Genomic DNA, 17,384 nt, shown 5'->3' with positions numbered 1-17,384 from the left:
TGCTCCAAGCTACATCCAGTCTAGGAGGGGGCATCCACAACTTCTCTGGACAACCTGTTTCAACATCTCACCACCCTCACAGTAAATAGTTTCTTCCTAATATCTATATAAATCTACCTTCTTTCAGTTCAGTATCATTACCCCTCACGACACTCCCTGATAAGAGTCCCTCCCCATCCTTCCTGCAGGCACCTTTTAAGTACTGGACAGTTGCTATGGCGGCTCTTCAGAGCCTTCTGTTCTCCAGGCAGAACAACCCCAGCTCTCTCAGGCTGCTCTCACAGGAGAGGTGCTCCAGCCCCCTGACCCCCTTCATGGCCCTAATCTGGACCACTCGAGCAGGTTTATACTATCAGAGCTCCTCCTCTGGATTAGAAGGGAGGTCTTTCAGCTCCTAAATAAACAAACACATTTGTAACTGTGAAAAAAGATTTAGAATAAGTCAAAATACTTTTTACTTGAAGTCTGCATTTTAACACAAAAGGTAGGGAAGGAATGAAGGACCACGAGCAACCACATAAGCACCTACGTTGAGCAAAAGAATGGCCCGGTACTAGCAAAAAGACCACAGATGCTTCTTCATCCCGCCAAGAATGACAGGCAGATCGAGCAGTTTCACATCCTCAAACACCAACATCTACATGCAAAAGATAAAGAGTATTCCATTCTCACATATGCAACTAGTTCAAGGGGGAGAGTAAGGGAGCATAAGAATAAAATATCATTTCACATGATACACTGGAGAAGATACGAGTCTTCCAAACTAAAACCAGATTAAACCAAATTAATTACAGGAGCATAATCCAATAATTTCCTGAGTGATCAAGAAATCTAAAGTGTGAGCCACTTGTCTGTTGAACAAGCCTACAAAGGAGTCCGTTTGATCACCAACTAATTAGTTCTCTCAATCATGAAATTCTCCTATTTTGCCAAGCAACTGAAACATCTCTTCAGTATATTAGAAACAAATGGTTGCTACACTTTATCTCAAGCACCTTAGTGGTCTTAACATTAGCATCCAATACATTTAAGTGGACCTCCTGCATCCCCCACTTTTTGCGGTCTTCGGCTTCTAACACTTAGTTCATCGCTGTAGCTTTTTTCTCTTCATTTAATAAACAGGTGGACATTTCACCACTATGACATTATTCTGTTCTAGATCTCTTGTTTTCCAAGCATCTGGTAAAACATCCTTTAACTAATTTTCCCTTTACAACTGAAGTAGAAAAAGAATTTCTATACAGATGATTTGGCTGAATGATAACCCCAGCAGGCTGCACTGCCATTCAGCGAGACCTAGATAGGCTGGAGAGTTGGGTGAGGAGGAACCTGATGAAGTTCAGCAGAGGCAAGTGTAGGGTCCTGCACCTGGGGAGGGACAACCCCACACACCAGCACAGGCTGGGGCTGACCTGCTGGAAGGCAGCTCTGCAGAGAAGGGCCTGGGAGTGCTGGAGCACAGCAAGGTGCCCATGAGCCAGCAGTGTGCCCTGGTGGCCAAGGCGGCCAGTGGGATCCTGGGGGGATCAGGAGGAGCATGGCCAGCAGGTCGAGGGAGGTGATCCTCCCCCTCTGCTCTGCCCTGGTGAGGCTGCATCTGGAGTGCTGTGTCCAGTTCTGGGCTCCCCAGTTCAAGAGAGACAGGGAACTACTGGAGAGGGTCCAGTGAGGGCTACAGAGATGGTGAGGTGGCTGGAGCCATCTCCCTTCTGAGGAAAGGCTGAGGGAGCTGGGCCTGCTTCGCCTGGAGAAAAGAAGACTGGGAGGGGATCTTATCAATGTCTACAAATACCTTAAGGGTGAGTGTGAAGAGGCTGGGGCCAGGCTCTTTTCAGTGGTGCCCAGTGACAGGACAAGGGGCAACGGGCACAAACTGCAACACAGGAAGTTCCACCTGAATATGAGGCAGAACGTCCTTACCTTGAGGGTGACCGTGCCCTGGAACAGGCCTCCCAGAGAGGCTGTGGAGTCTCCTTCTCTGGACACACTCAAACCCTGCCTGGATGTGATCCTGTGTGACCTGCTCTAGGTGAGCCTGCTGTAGCAGGGGGTTGCACTAGATGATCTCCAGAGGTCCCTTCCATCCCTGGCCATTCTGTGTTTCTGTGAATGGCTTCCAAGTGTTTTTTTGAAAAACAGACAAATTCTGCTTTACATAAATAATATATGTATATTAAATTTATATGACATAAAAAGTTTGTATTTATTACATACAACATACAACCAAAATAAATTCATAGTAATTTATACTTTATCAAAAACAAAGAGGTTTGAAATACATGATAGAGTTACTGTGCACCTTTTAATGTCAGGTGCAACTCCAAATCCTCCTTCTACACTGGCTTCTAAGAATATTGCATCCATCACCTTTTTTAATGAACATTTCAATATTAGCAGCACGAGACCACCTCAATTAATTTTCCTGTACTTAAGGAGTTAGTCATCTTGCGCGTGAATGCAATTTGATGGTCTATAGCAAGCTATTTATGCTGTAGCTTACCAAAGTGAATACCAGTTAATAAGCATTAGGGTTTTTCAGTTGTCACATGTCAAAAATAGGTAAATAGGTAAAGCTAGCAATCAAAATAGCACTATCATTTTCCCTCACTTTGCCCTTCCTATATTACAGGCAGCTATTTTAACCATCAAACCATTCCTACCAAGGGCCAGTGATACTAAACAGACCAACCATAAGCTTTTTTTCCTCCTCCAAAGTGAGTATCTAACACTTCTTTATAAAGAAGTTCCATATTTTTCATCAGTCCTTGGTGAGTGGTATTTTCAATATCTTAGTTTTGTATTAGAATAAAGGTTTTCCTCTTTCTGCATGTTTTATTAGCTATTCTATTTGCCTCTCCTTCATAAGTGATAATCACTTCAAGTCAGTTTCTTTGGAGAAAAATCTCTCATGTCTTTTTGCCCTAAAAAAAAGCTACTGCTTCATAATAAGAAACCTCACCCCTTTTGTACCATTTACCTAGTCAGCAAGTTCACTCTTACCATCTGCTTTTGTACTCATTGGCTCTGCAGCAGGAGAACTGTCAAACCACCGGGATCTCCAGAAACACTGTGGACCATTCATACGTTATTGTCTTCCAACTGTTCTGGTGTAAATTCCCCCAGAATGAGAATTTGGATTGGCTAAAGAACTCTATGGACATGAAATCTGCAGGATAACAATTTGATGGCAATTGGATATTCCTAAATACACAGCACTCATCCCATACTACCCCTTCACTACAAATCAAAAGCAATTCATTCTTTTTGCTTTCTGTGTACAAGGCTTCTTTGGCCTGAGCTTGCTGCAGGCTGGCTAGCTGCAAACTAGCCTGCTCCATTTTCCGCTCTTTAGTGACAGCCAGTATTTCCTCATACTGTTGTAGACTTCTACTTGTGCAGCTCTCCACACCATTGTTATATGGTCCTCCAGAGACAGTAACAGTACTGGAAGAAATCTGTACTCCATATAAACTTGCGCAATTTAATTTGTAAATGTATACAATTTGTTCTTCATAGAAAAGAAAGTATTTTGGCAGAAAAACAAACTATGGCATATCCACTACAGCTTCTCCCCAGTTCTGCTTAAGGCATCACTGGAAGTAAAGCATTTTACTAGGCATTTCTGCCTTGTCATCATTTCTTCTCATCACTAGGAAAACAGTTTCATATTATAATGGACACAACTACATCATTAGGGAAAACATCTGGGGGCGGGGGGGGGGGGGGGGGGGGGGGGGGGAGGAAACAACAAACAAAAGAAAAGGAGGAAACAGTGAGGTCTGTGAGTGACAGGGAAGCCATATCTTAACTGAAGGAAGAGACACTGACATTCTTGAACCAGCAAACTGCATTGGCCAAGACCTTCAAGGACAACTGTCAAAAGGAAGTTTGCTTGCACACATTAGTTAGCATTTAATTCTGTATTGATTGAACAATGTAGCTGGAAAACAACACAAGAAAGGAAAGAGGAAGAGGAAGGCAGAATGCACCATGCTATTTAAATAAGTATTCTCCACATGCATTTCCTCTGAAACCACCACATACATTTATGGTACTGTGTAATAATTTTTTTTATTTCCTAGTTGCTGAATTGACAAATAGGATTCAGGAGCTGCTTATGCAATTAAAGAGGGAGTTTCCCAACACCCAGCCTTTGCATAGTATTAAACAGATTTGCCTAGATGCAGTGAGGGTAAACACTGTTTTCCTTAGAATATCCAATTCTGGCCATGTGACAACCAGGAAGTTTACCATACAAGCCAGCCTTCTGATAATCTAACCTTGTTTTCAGACAGACTTGCAGTGCACACATTAAGTTACAAACTACTACCCTTCATAAATTCTTAAACTAAAATAACATTCAGCAGAGCAATCTAAGATATTTTAATGTTGAAATGGCCATGGGCCTGAGAATCATTTCACCTATCAAGACAGCTTGTCCATACCTCTTCTGCATTACAGGGAACACCAGGCTGACAGAATGGAGTTCCCGAATTGCATTGCCAAGATAAACACAGATCTGCTGCTGACTGGATTAACCTTCAAATCTGAACCACCTGAGATATGTTTAAGCAGGCACTTCATGCCAGAACTTGTCAATAGAGGGGAGATTTGGACCAGCATTTATTGCTACAAGGAGAAATGAATCAGCAAGTTATGAGGGTTCACTGAGTAAATATGCAAACCAAAGCTTACGTAAGAAGCCTGGAGTATGTCCAAAACCTATTGAAATAATGGAACCACAAGAATACTGAAGGGATGGGATACAGGGGGCCCTCTCTGACTAATGTTGATTTCTTTATTGAGATGGAAGTCTTGATGGCAAGACAATGAAACAGGACTTTCCTTAACTAATTTCTATTACACACAGCTTCAGAACTACATCCTTATAGCATAGTCAGAAGATCAAATATACTCCATTTCAAAAGAAGGTGCAACATTCTGTATAAGTGAAGATTTTAGGGAGCTGTCAAATTCATCTATTAGGTGGACTCTGGATTACAAAAGGAAAAAAAAAAAGGAAAAATCTGACAAATTTTCATGTTTAACCTCTGGTCTTAACTTTTTCGTGTATGTCAGCTATACACAAGTAAGAACTCATTTATGGTCTGTATGTTAACCATGTATTTCAGTACCTGCAAATACACATCGATACACACCTTCACATTTGACCTAAGCATTTAGCAGTGCACTCATGGATTTAGCAGCCTGACAAATTACAGCACCTTTTCCAGAAACTTTACTCATTACAAAACTTTGATAAGCTGTAGAACACAGACTCAATTGGCATTAAGAAGCCTCTAAGAGGATCACAAAATACCAGGAACAGTTACAGTACGTATCACAAGAGAACTAGTAAATACTTCATCATAGCATGCTTTACAATTCAACTATTTAAGATCTGCCTGCAGCCACAAGCCTATTGCAAAGCCAGAATTCGCTTCCCAATCCTGCTATTCCTAGCTAGTAAAGACCTTCTCCCAATAAAGGCTCATTAATCAAGTCTGCTAATGAACCAACAGTTAGGAGTGAAAAGGGGACTAGACATAAAATAAGAACAAACAACTGCACAGCAACAAAAAATAAACTTTGGATTAATCATTCCATTTGAATTATCTCAGTAAGACTTACAACATTTCAATATGAAAACAAGCAGATTCAAGCAGATCCACAGTGAAACTAGAATACAAGATTCTAATTCAGCACAAAATTATTCTTAACATTCAAACTTGGATAAGCCTGTTCCCTTACACATATAGGGAATGTTATTGAACAATATAAATAGCATAACAAAGGAAAGGACCTCTTCTAAATCCAAGCTGTGCACTGTTGCCTGAACTCCCTGCTTTGTTATTGTTAGCTTGGCAGTAAACAAGACAGTAATAGCTTATTAGAAGTCTCCGCCTATTCACATGGTAAAATTGTTCCTCTTTTGTGATGATTTCTTTACAGTATAACTCGCTTGTCAGATAACTGTGAAAGACATCTCGGAAGTTTAACAGAGAAAAACGGCACTTTATACCATTTTCTGTAACCAAGAATTTACAGAAAAAATAATTCTGAAGCCCTCACACAGAATATTCAGCACTTCAAATAAAATTAGGATTTTCCTCTCAAAAAACCAAACTGCTCCTCAAAATAGTTTCGCCTGTTCTCTTTACTAACCTTTTTTATAAAAATCCACTCTTTCCCTGCAAATTATTTTTTAAGCAGAAGTTCCAATACTTATACTACCTTTTCATAATGGCTCCTAATTTAAATTTGGTTAAGACACCTGCATTTCCAAGCACATCATTTCTACAACACCCTTAAGCATTTAAAACAGTACTTTTGCTATTAAAATATTTCCCCTCTCAGAAGTCAAACATTTTTTGTGGGTAGTTACAGATACTTGCAAGTGTATTCTACCTACATTCTTGAATCACAGCAAAAGATGGAGAGAACAGAGTGAAAAACATGTTTGCTCAATGGTCCCAATTAGGATTAAGACAGTGTATTAACCTCAAACCTACCCTACCGGAGATCCTGCTTCAGTATATTAAGATTGAAACATACAGTGTTCTACTGAAGATTTTTATGGCACTTCAATATGGTATATACTTACCAAAATAAATGGTACATTATTCTGGTTATATTGTAGCTGTATTTTTTTACAAGGAACTACTTGTATTTACTGGTGAGTTACAGGATTAAAACCAATTTTAAACAAAAACACACACAAAAAAACCCCACACACAACAAAACACACACCCTTCCTTCTCACCTACCCCAAAACATACCACTAACAATGTAACAAGCATACAGAACACAAAGACTAGGGGTTTGCAACTGAAAAAAAACCTCAAAGCCACCCCCCCCAGCACAAACAAACAAAAACCCACCATAATAAAAAACCCCTTTATTTTCATTTATCATGTATCAATTATCAATTATCATATTGACCTTTCTCTACATAGGATAATAGCATTTAAGTTACTACTTGGGGCAGAAGTGCGTGTTTGAAACTGCTTTTATTTTTTGCACAGAGCTACCTGAATACATCACCATAAAACCGGTTACTACCTTGCATACCTTATGTAGCACTCAAACAAATAATGCAGAAAATTATAGCAGAAGCAAGGAAGCCAGGTTTGCCTCTCCACAAATGCTCACAGAGCTGTATCAACATGGTGCGGCTACAGACACACACAGAGCATGTTCTGTGGCCCAAGCATGACAGACCATGCCACTGCAGTGACCAGCCACTAGCACTTACTGACCCAACACAACCACAATTCACAGTTCTTACTCATCTTCCCTACAAGCTATGGTAATACAAATTCAGCAGGTAAAACAGAAGGTTTTCGTCCTTACACCTATGAGTGTGAAGAAATACGTTGTCGAGTAACTGAAACGGAAGTTCACCGAAAATATTTCTTTCCCTTATCTCCTTCAACATATCTGGACAATCACCTACCCGAAACACTCCACTACTGCCGATTCACACTGTAGGGAGTCTGAATCAGTTTCTCAGCTTGGGCCACAGATTCACCAAAATGCAGAACAGTTTACTAAACCATCCACATGCATCTGTGAAAAAGAATTAAGGAGTGTTTTCAAGATGACAGGTATAAAGGGGTCTTGCAGAAAAACTAAGTTTCAAATCCACACACCAACTTTGTTTTACACCAGTTAAACACAAGACACAGAAGTGGTAACTTGTAACTTAACACCACAACCACCATTCTGCCATTACTCATTTTTGTCCTCTGCCAAGTCTCAAAGTCATGCAAACAGAGAAAGCAGTGTGCCAAAACACAAAAAAGGTAGAAATTATTATAATCTCCTTCCACGGCAGGCAAAACCAAAACATATGCATTGCTAGCAAGCCTGAGCTCAAAACAGCTCCCTTTCTTGTTGACTTGTATGAATGGAGTTTTCATGCAGTTATCAGGTTAACAAAATGTAACCAAAACTAATAAGAAGTCAGGTGCAGGACCTCCACTTCCTCATCAAACACTGCTGTTCCGCTGAGTCTCAAGCACATTCTCTGAAAGAGAATCTGTACCACCCACACTGCCACTAATACTTCCACAGCCCTCATGGGGAAATACATCTCCTTGCAATAGATGAGGCTTTAAAAAAGCTGTAATTATTTTAATTGGACCTGCCAGCTGCCTTTCATTTAGTTTTTACTGAAAGTCTGCAGCCACAGCCATTGGCAAGAACAGAGACAGTTGCTTACAAGTAGTTGGATCTATTACCGAGAAGCTTGTTCTGTCTGATGAGCTTTTGTAGAGTACTGCCATATACTCTGAATGTTCAGGATACAAAGTTTTATTATGTGGTCCTGGCTAGTAGGCCGGAATAATGCAGTAAGTCCAAGATGCACATGGAGCACACCCATAGCCTCATCTTGACAAAATTTGTTGAAGCCAGTTCAAATAAGGTGCCAAAATACGTAAGAAACAAGATGATAAATGACAGAAAAATGGCCTTGTCATCTGCTTTTACACAGCAAATATATATATATATATTTTAGTGGGATATATATATAAATGTCTAATACATCTAGGTTTCTAAGCTGAAAACTAGAATCTTTTCTGAAAGATAGATTCTTCAGGATATCAGATCCTGATTAACATACTGGTTTTCATAAAGCATTCAATATACATTTGCAAAATGGTGTTTCATGATTCCTAAAGTTTCTAAGATAGCAGCAACAGAATCATCATTAAAATAACTGGTTTTGCCACTTCCTGAACACTCTGAGATTTAACAAACTCTAAAACCTCCATACTAATACAACTGTTCAACAGATCTCAGCTACCTTTTCCAAAACATTGCTAATATTCGCTCCCCATGGTGCAATGGCCAGCACAGCTAGAAACTCTGAAGGATGCCAGGGTTGATGATTGTATTGCTACTTTCCTGGCTTGCTCAGGAATAAAAAAATTGGGTTGCTGTCCCTTATAGTGGTGGCTCTGGAACCTTCCTTCTGCAATTCTCCTACTGCTTTCCCACCTACAGCCAAAATTTTTGCATGACTAAAAATATATAAATATAAGTATTCTATTAAATCATGTTTCTGGCCAGCAACTCCCTTTATACACACCCCACTTAGGAACTGCTGTTCTATGATGTAAACATAGACTGCAAAAGCTTTCCCGGCTCCTAACTAAGAAAAGCTCTCCCTTCCCTCTCCCTTACCCTGCCGTCTCCCACAGGGTGAATTTTCAGTTCAATTTGAGACGTAAGGGGCATCCTTACAGATAGACGGTGGACTATTGAACATACCGACTCCTTCAGATTATGTGTTCAGGTCTACGACAACTCGATAGATCGAGTCTTGAGTTCTGCAGCACCCTCCATTACTGCTTCAATCACTGACCCTTCCACTCTATCCCAGGTAGCAAGAGAAAGAATACAGTAACTGTAGGGCTATACAAACAATGGACAATTGTACTTATCATTACATAAAAGATCATTACCTATGCATTATCTAAGGACTGAGAAAGAGGACTGGAACACTCCTTCATTCTCTGTTCTCTGCCACTGTTGACAAGATGTTGTTACAAAAGTTACAAAGACCGTTTACTCCACTGGCAACTGCAATGCATTTCCCAAGAACATTAACCACCTTCTTGGTACTAAGTAAAAAATTTAGTAATTTTTTTCCACTAATAAAAGATTGACTACCCTGGCATACATGCTACATGTGCTCAGTGTTAAGCTAGACCCAAAAGTTAAAGAGTTGAGGAGGAACACGAAAATAAGCATTTTACTCATCTTTAAAAGAAAGATCACTTGCTCTGGCACTTCTTCCCCTAACACAAGTTCTCCCCACAACATGATAACTTGGAAATTAAGTATAACTAAGGCTACGGTCTACTTCTAGCTTTTTCATTATCACATACTCCTAATTTTTTAATTAAAACACGTGTTACCTAATTAACATCAAGAACCCATTCCAACTCAAACCCCTGATGAGCAGGTCATTGTATGAAAAAGCACCCATATTACATTTGAGTTATAAATTCATTTCAGAGAATTGTGAACAACCAGGACTTTTCAGAACTAGACAATTTGTGCTGTTGATTTTTTGTTGCACAAAATCTTCCCTTGCAGCCAACATCTGACAGTATTTTTGTGGCTGCAAAGACAATTATGAGAACAATCAACTAGGATTTTACTTTACTACCACACCTGAGAAAATCATGTTGCCTTTCAAAAAAAGTTGTGAATTAAAATCCAGAAGAACATTTTCTCATTGTACTCTGGTTTCTAGGCCTCTGTAACTGTTGTTCCTTCTTTTTCAATAACCCTATGACACGAAAGGTTAGGGTCTACCTAGCTATATGAAATTTTGCTGGAAGATTGCTGGAAGCAAGGTGATTGACAGGAGAGAGCATCAACTTGCAGGTATTTTGTGAGCTTAAGTACTTTCCATTTTGTAGCTGGACTTGTTTTTACACAACTTGAACACATGAATTTGACACTGGATCCTAAATTCTTCTCCAGATGAATGACTTGAGGGGAGCGGAAGAAAGGAACACACTTTAGCTGTGTATGTTAATCTCAGCAAGCCCAGCCTGAAATTTTAGCATGCAAGACTCACAGTTCATATCCAAGTATCAGGTTTGATACCAAAAAATGTATCATCTTAGCAAAGAGAGCAATTTCTATTTTGTTTCTTAAAATTAAGGGACCTTAAAATATCTATTTTTCCATTTCAAGATACATAGATATAAATAGATACACATATACCCCAACAGCAGTGTCCAATTTGTATTCTAATCATACAGCAGAATAAAAAAATTCAAAAATATCTACAGTTATCTTTCATGAACCTTTTCTGCCCAGTGTTTTAAGACATGACAGATGCACTGAAACTAGACTCCAGTCCCTCAAATGGGACTGACTTCCAAAACAGACATGACTAGAGTATCAAAAAAACCCAAACAAACAAACACTACTTCATTATTTAAGTGGGAAAAACACAGCAGAAAGACCTTTAAAAACAGAAAAAGTTAATACAGATCATGATATTTCAATCACATACTCACTCAGATGGGGAGGGATGAACACAAATATGAAGTTATGCCAAAAAAAGATATACACACCCTCAGCTTCAGAGCCAACTCCTATTTGCAATGCTCTAAATTCCTATTACATGTAGACTCTCACAAATGAAGTAGACCCATGAAGGAAACATGAAAGAATGTAAAATTTTTTCATGCTCATTTGCAAGGTCAACAGACATTTCATTTTGTATTTCCTAACTAGACTGTGAATGCATTTTTGAAGAAAAGTCCTAGTATATTTTGAATCCGAGTGGTAGGGGAAGGAAAAAGAAAAAGACTCTGCAGCACATTTTGTCTTGGAAAACGAAATCTTACTTTCCCAAGACAAAATTTCAGTCCCAGGGAATTTAGTATCATTACAGTAGTTCCTCTCAAGTGTGCAGAAGACAACCATTCTGAAACTACATAAAGGAAAGAATTCACTATCTCCAAATCCTGCACAGGTTAATCCTTGTTACTACATAATTTGAAAGAAAAAATAACACGTAAGTTATCTCAAACATAACTTTCAAAATATTTTGGGACTTCATATATTCTGCTGAGCTTTGTTTCCATCCTAGCAAAAGAAATTACCTTCCAGCAATCAGTGTTTTCTCTGATGTGCTATAGGAAATACTTATCAATCAGAAGATACATAGTTATTTTGCAGATTAAATAGCAGGACATACAAACAGACATCTACTGGCATAAAAAAATATCTTATCTGCTTAAGGATATTTTCAAAACTATCCACCAGACATGTTACTGTTCCAGTAAGCAAACAACATCCAGCTAAGCTCTCTTGCAGAAGTAATTGTTGCTAACGTCAGCCTGACTGAAGAAGGAGAAAGTCCACAAAAATGAACCTAAATGTTTCTCATGTAGTGGCTCTAAGAAATGTGTTGCAGGGAACAACATTAAAAAGTCAGATATCAGGAAACTAATTTTATGTGGGACAACAGGAACTAGGATACTTTTCCCGCCTTCTGTTAGAAAAGGGACAAAAGCTCATGAGTGCTTTCCCACATCACTCCGCTCTAGCCTCTCCAGAGAAGCAGAGATAAGCACAGTATCAGTGTCTCTTAAAAAGCTGGCACCAACACAGGAAAAATGTGTTTCTGTTTACCTCAATCCCGTCAATGTCACCTCCTCCCTACTGTATGGGCTTGGCTCTTCTGAGAGAAAGGAGAGAAATATCAGAAGCTTTGCTGCCTGCGCTGCATGAGTGCAGGACAGCCAAGTGAGACTACTATACATGGCCCCACACTATGGTCACACAGCACCTTCACACCTGGGTGGCAAATTCCCACAAGGTTTTAGAATGATGAAGCCAAATGCTTTCTATTCTTTCCCTAAATTATGCTGCACTTTTAATTCCTCTACATCGCCCATCTGAGAAAAAAAGTAAAATACAGTAATGGCATCCCACACTACCAGTGACAGGCATTTCCGAGTCCATCATTCTACCAGTGATAATACATATGAACTTGTTTACTAATCGTACTGACTGCCCATCACCTGTTAGTTGTCCACTCACACTGTTACAGATTTGTTAATAAGTTAAGATTAATGACTTTATTTGGTTTTATAAAATAATTTTTAATAGAAATATAGAGGGATAAGAAATATATTTTAATGAAACTTATAGTTGCACAGTAAAAGCTGTTATGAAATCCTTTGTAGAGTCTCGTACCAAGGCCAGAAGAATGGGCTAGAATCAGTGTTTAAAACTTAGGTAATAAATTTAGGGTTTGAAAGGTTTCTTTGTAGTTAACTAGTCTTCCGTATGTAGAAAGTGTACTGAAATGTCAGAATGTAGGATTAATGGGAACTGGGAAGAGTCGACTGGAACAGCTTGTAGTCACCTGCCAAGAAACCGTGAACTTTAGTAAAAGGTAATTCCGGCAGGGGGAGATTGCGACCACCGACTCATATACCACCTACCCAAATCATACCCCAGACCCATTTCTGGACCTTTCTAACCTTTACTGTGCAGAATCGGATATGGGAGGAGAATATGTTAATGATTTTGGGGAAATAGCATGATTATGCATGAATACTTAATGAATATGCATGAATAAGTTCTACATATGGTGTCTGATTTTGAAACTTGGTGTGCGTTGATCGTGAGAAAACTCACTCACGCACCTGACCGTTAATGAAGAAATGTCTGCTTACCTACATCACATTGGTGTCAGTAAGTTCTTCATTCCGAGATTTTGATAACAACACTAGCCTTGGGGCCTAATTTGAAAGCAGAGCATCCCACAATAAAATACTGTTAACCTACACATGTCAATCAGGAGATCCCTCCAGACAACGAAAAACAGCCACCAGAAATTTCTAGTCTCAAGAGTAAGTCCTCTGCAAAGTAGCTTTCATAAGACCTTCATTGCTGCTTCTCCTTTTACAATTTCAGTTCTTACTGCTGTTAAGTTACTCTCCACCCCTGCAGCAATTACCAACCATGTTACAGACAGGCATGAAGTTCCCAGCCTACTGACCAAAGTCTAGACCAGGGGTCCTCAAACTGTTTAACCAGGGGGCCGGCGCGCGGACGCAGTGGCAGGCAGTCATCTGCGGCTGCTTGGTTTCCCCCCAACCCCCAGCGGAAGGGGCTGGGGGGGGGGGGGGGGGGGGGGCAGGGGGGTCTGTAAATACTGGGGGCCCAATTGAGGACCCTGGAGGGCCATATCCAGCCCACGGGCCGTAGTTTGAGGACCCCTGGTCTAGAAAGTCAACCGGCATATGGCAAAAAAGCAGGAAAGATAGGACATGGTAGACTAAATCTGCCCCAAAAGAGATATAACTGAGCAAGTATTCCAGATTTTAACACACTTCTGACTTTTAAGGAAGGATTATTGAGGATCAAATCAGTGATGATGAAGACCAACATTTACATTTACCATGACCAAGTGAAAGACTATTCCAAACCAGCAACTGGAAATCAAAAGACAAGTGAATTCCCATTGTGCTTAATTCAAACTACAGACTGCTAAGAGTAAGCCCTGCTTTCCCATCATACCTGCCTTTTATTATGTCTAGGATTTGCATAACCATGCCATGAGTCCAATTAGTAACAGACCCAAAAAGCCTAAACCTGCAAGGTATCAGGGGAATTTTTTTCTAATTAGATAAGCTTGCTCATCAACTACTGACCTTCAATACCACCTCTTCACATACGAAGCAAAGGACCCGCACAGGAAGGAAAGAGGAAGCGTACTGCCTACTGTCAGAGGAGATGCAGCAGAATGTAAGACTATACATTCAGTACAGGCTTTCTAAATTAAGACTCCTTTAAAGTGAAGGTGGTAACTTCATTATTACCAGTATTTTTCTTAACATGAAAAAGATGTATCAAGAAACGTTAACGCAAGCATATTTGAATTTTGCTACCAGCATGTGCTGTTGTGAGCATTCATTCATGTGGGTCCCATTTTATAATTCAGTCTGCCTTGGATTCATCATTTTGGTGGGTTTTTTCCTGACAGAATCAACCAGTGAAGACAAGCAGTTCAGGGAGGGGACAAGGGGGAGTAACTTAAAAAAGAAAAATTACCATGTCAAAATCAACAGGCAACCAAGAAGTAACAACAGTCAGTCACGTCAGTAAATAGTTATAGTCCAGACCAGGGGTCCTCAAACTACAGCCCACGGGCTGGATACGGCCCCCCAGGGTCCTCAATCCAGCCCCCGGTATTTACAGACCCCCCTGCCCCCCCCACTGGGGGTCGGGGGGGAACCAAGCAGCCGCAGATGACTGCCTGCCACTGCATCCGCGCGCCGGCCCCCTGGTTAAACAGTTTGAGGACGCCTGTTCCAGAGAGTGACTATATTAGCAGATCATGTTCTACACTCTGAGTTCAGAACTGAAAGAAGTGTTTACAGGATGTGGTCTTTTTAACTGCAAGACACCCTTCCACAAACAAGTGTTGCATACTTTTTACAATAAAAAGTCAACTACTTGCCTACAAAGCAATGCTTTACATTTATAAAAGGCTTGAGGGAATGAAACTAAAGTATACAAAACAGACCACCATCCCCAACATAAGTTAAAAATTTACTTACACTTACTTTCTTTTAACCAAAGGAAAACCCCTCTTAAATTACGAAGTCACCAATACAAGAAGGTGCCCCTGTCAAGAAGTGCTCATGATAAAGACTTTTATTTGTTCAGCTGGGGCTAATTGAGTATTTTTCTACAGTTTTTTTTAACTTTAATATTACAGTGAATATCAACCTGTAATTCGAACCCTGAATACTGAACAGATTCGTAAAAAGAAAAATTGAGATTTGAAATACACAACAGTGCCACTGATCTCCCAGATGCAACTTTTACCTGCCCCAGTGCTCTTAAAAAGCAACTGAAGACACACAAGATGCACCTCAAGCCTCCTATGGCATCAGAAGCTGCCACTTTACAGCAGGTGATGCCCAATACTTAAGATCAGAATGTACCCTACTTCCAATCTTAACAAGAAAGACAATTTTCTCCCACATGAAGTCCACGTAGCCAGACAGTTTGTGTCATGCTGTAGCTGTCTGGATTTAAAGCAAAACTAATAACTGATATGGAAAAAACCAATCTCTGCATGCACACAAGCTTCTCATCCAAATTCCTATTCTACTGCCTCTCCTATTAACTGATTAACTAAGACCCACCCACATCACGTACCTGAAAATCACACTTAACAGTAAATCCTGATAGGAAGAAATGGAAAGAGCTTTTTTTTAATAAAAAAAAATCCTTCCATGGATGCTGTCTTCTGGTCTGCTCCCAAGTCAACATTATCAATGTCTTGGGGAGCCCAAGGAGAAAGGGCACGTTCAGGGAAAAAACACAAGGATTACACAAAGTGTAACAACCAATATGCTTTTCTAAGTCACAACAGATATATGCCATGTATATTAATTAAATCACAGAGTAGAATTAAGTTGCAAAACACCTTAAAAAAAATCAATATAACTGTTTAAAGGACAGGTAACAGAAGTTATACTGTGTAAATCCATAAAGTTGGTTCTACAATGCTATCAACACCACAGAAATATGTTAGCAGAAAATTTGGAATGAACTCCAAAGAGAAAAAAAAAAAAAAAAAAATAAAAAAAAAAAATAAAAAATCAATCAGCAGACTCCATAGCCTTCCTTGTCTATTAAAACTAGAAATGGCAACAGCCTTGATGACAGTTAAAGCTGGTCAAACAGTGAGAAAAGACAACATATTATAACTGTTGCAAGTATACTGCAATTTGTCATCATTTACAGGTTCTGAGCAGCAAAACCCAACCTTGTGTTCAGGGTTTTGTGGAACTGCATTAACACAATAACAGCAAGCGCAACCTGAACACCTACGTGTGAACTGATTTCCAAGTCCATGTAAAAATGAATGCTTGTTACTAGTGATGACAAGAACTGAACTAGGAATAAGTTTTTAACTTGCTATTTCACAATGAAAATGACAGCAAACCAGGCCAGACTCTAGAGAAATAGCAGATACCTCTAAGCGTGGGGAGGAGGGGGACACACACAGATACTTGCTATAGCACACTAGAACTACACTTTAAAAACGCAAAACGACGGAATGAAAACACAGGCCTGATGGAACATTTCTTCGCACTACTATTTCTGGTACTTCCTACAATTCAATAGCTACAGAGCAGTGCTGTAGCCACCAATTATCTGGGAGATGAGTAGAAACACTGGAATAAGTTGTGAAGATAAACACCTCACCTCGCAGAAGAATAAAAGCTGAGAAGGACGAAAGTGCTTGTATACCTGAACATGTTTCTACGGATTTTCTCACATCTCAAAGAAGGCTGAAACCAAACAAGCCAACACACATCACAATCAGGCAAGACAGGTGGACAGCCAGAACAAACACAAAAGCACATGAGAACCCATCTGATGCAGATCTAGAGAGAAACAACCAGTAGTTGTATTGGACTGTATGCCTCATTTCTCAGCAGATGAGCACATCCTTAGCTGGTAGTATCATTACCATGGGACAGCTAAAAATTTCAGAGAGCTGGAAAGGTAGAATTTAGAACAAAAAAAAGAAACACCAGCGTCTCCTCTTTCAATCCAGGTGACAGAAGCGTATCAAGCTTCTACCTTTGCTTCACAACTGAGCTCTTACTATCACCAAAAAAAAAGCGCATAGAAATGATGGTAGTGTTGCCTCTGTTACAGCCAGGCTCCAGATGAAGCTTCTTTATTAAGCATTTCATCCATGCCTTCCACAGCTACAAAAAGAAAATGCTTGTCTCTCTCCTCTTTCAGAGACTTACCACTCCTTACACAAGACAGAACAATAAGGACATCACATTAACAATTCACTGAAG

General features: G+C 39.9%; 1 protein-coding gene across 11 annotated transcripts in view; it reads right to left on the bottom strand.

The window, feature by feature from the left end:
* ERBIN (erbb2 interacting protein) overlaps positions 1-17,384 on the bottom strand; it is a 122,392-nt gene that overhangs the window by 90,849 nt on the left and 14,159 nt on the right. For 2 of the 11 annotated variants that reach the window (XM_080372802.1, XM_080372803.1), the window contains one exon: positions 7,457-7,569. The exons of the other annotated variants lie outside the window; for them this stretch is intronic. The gene's annotated coding sequence lies outside the window, so the exon portion shown is untranslated. The remainder of the gene's footprint in view (positions 1-7,456; positions 7,570-17,384) is intronic. 11 annotated transcript variants of the gene reach the window in all.

Source organism: Falco punctatus (assembly GCF_963210335.1).
Source record: "Falco punctatus genome assembly, chromosome: Z".
Lineage (NCBI taxonomy): Eukaryota > Metazoa > Chordata > Aves > Falconiformes > Falconidae > Falco > Falco punctatus.
Note: the sequence above shows the minus strand (reverse complement) of the source record. Positions and strands in the feature narration are given on the sequence as shown.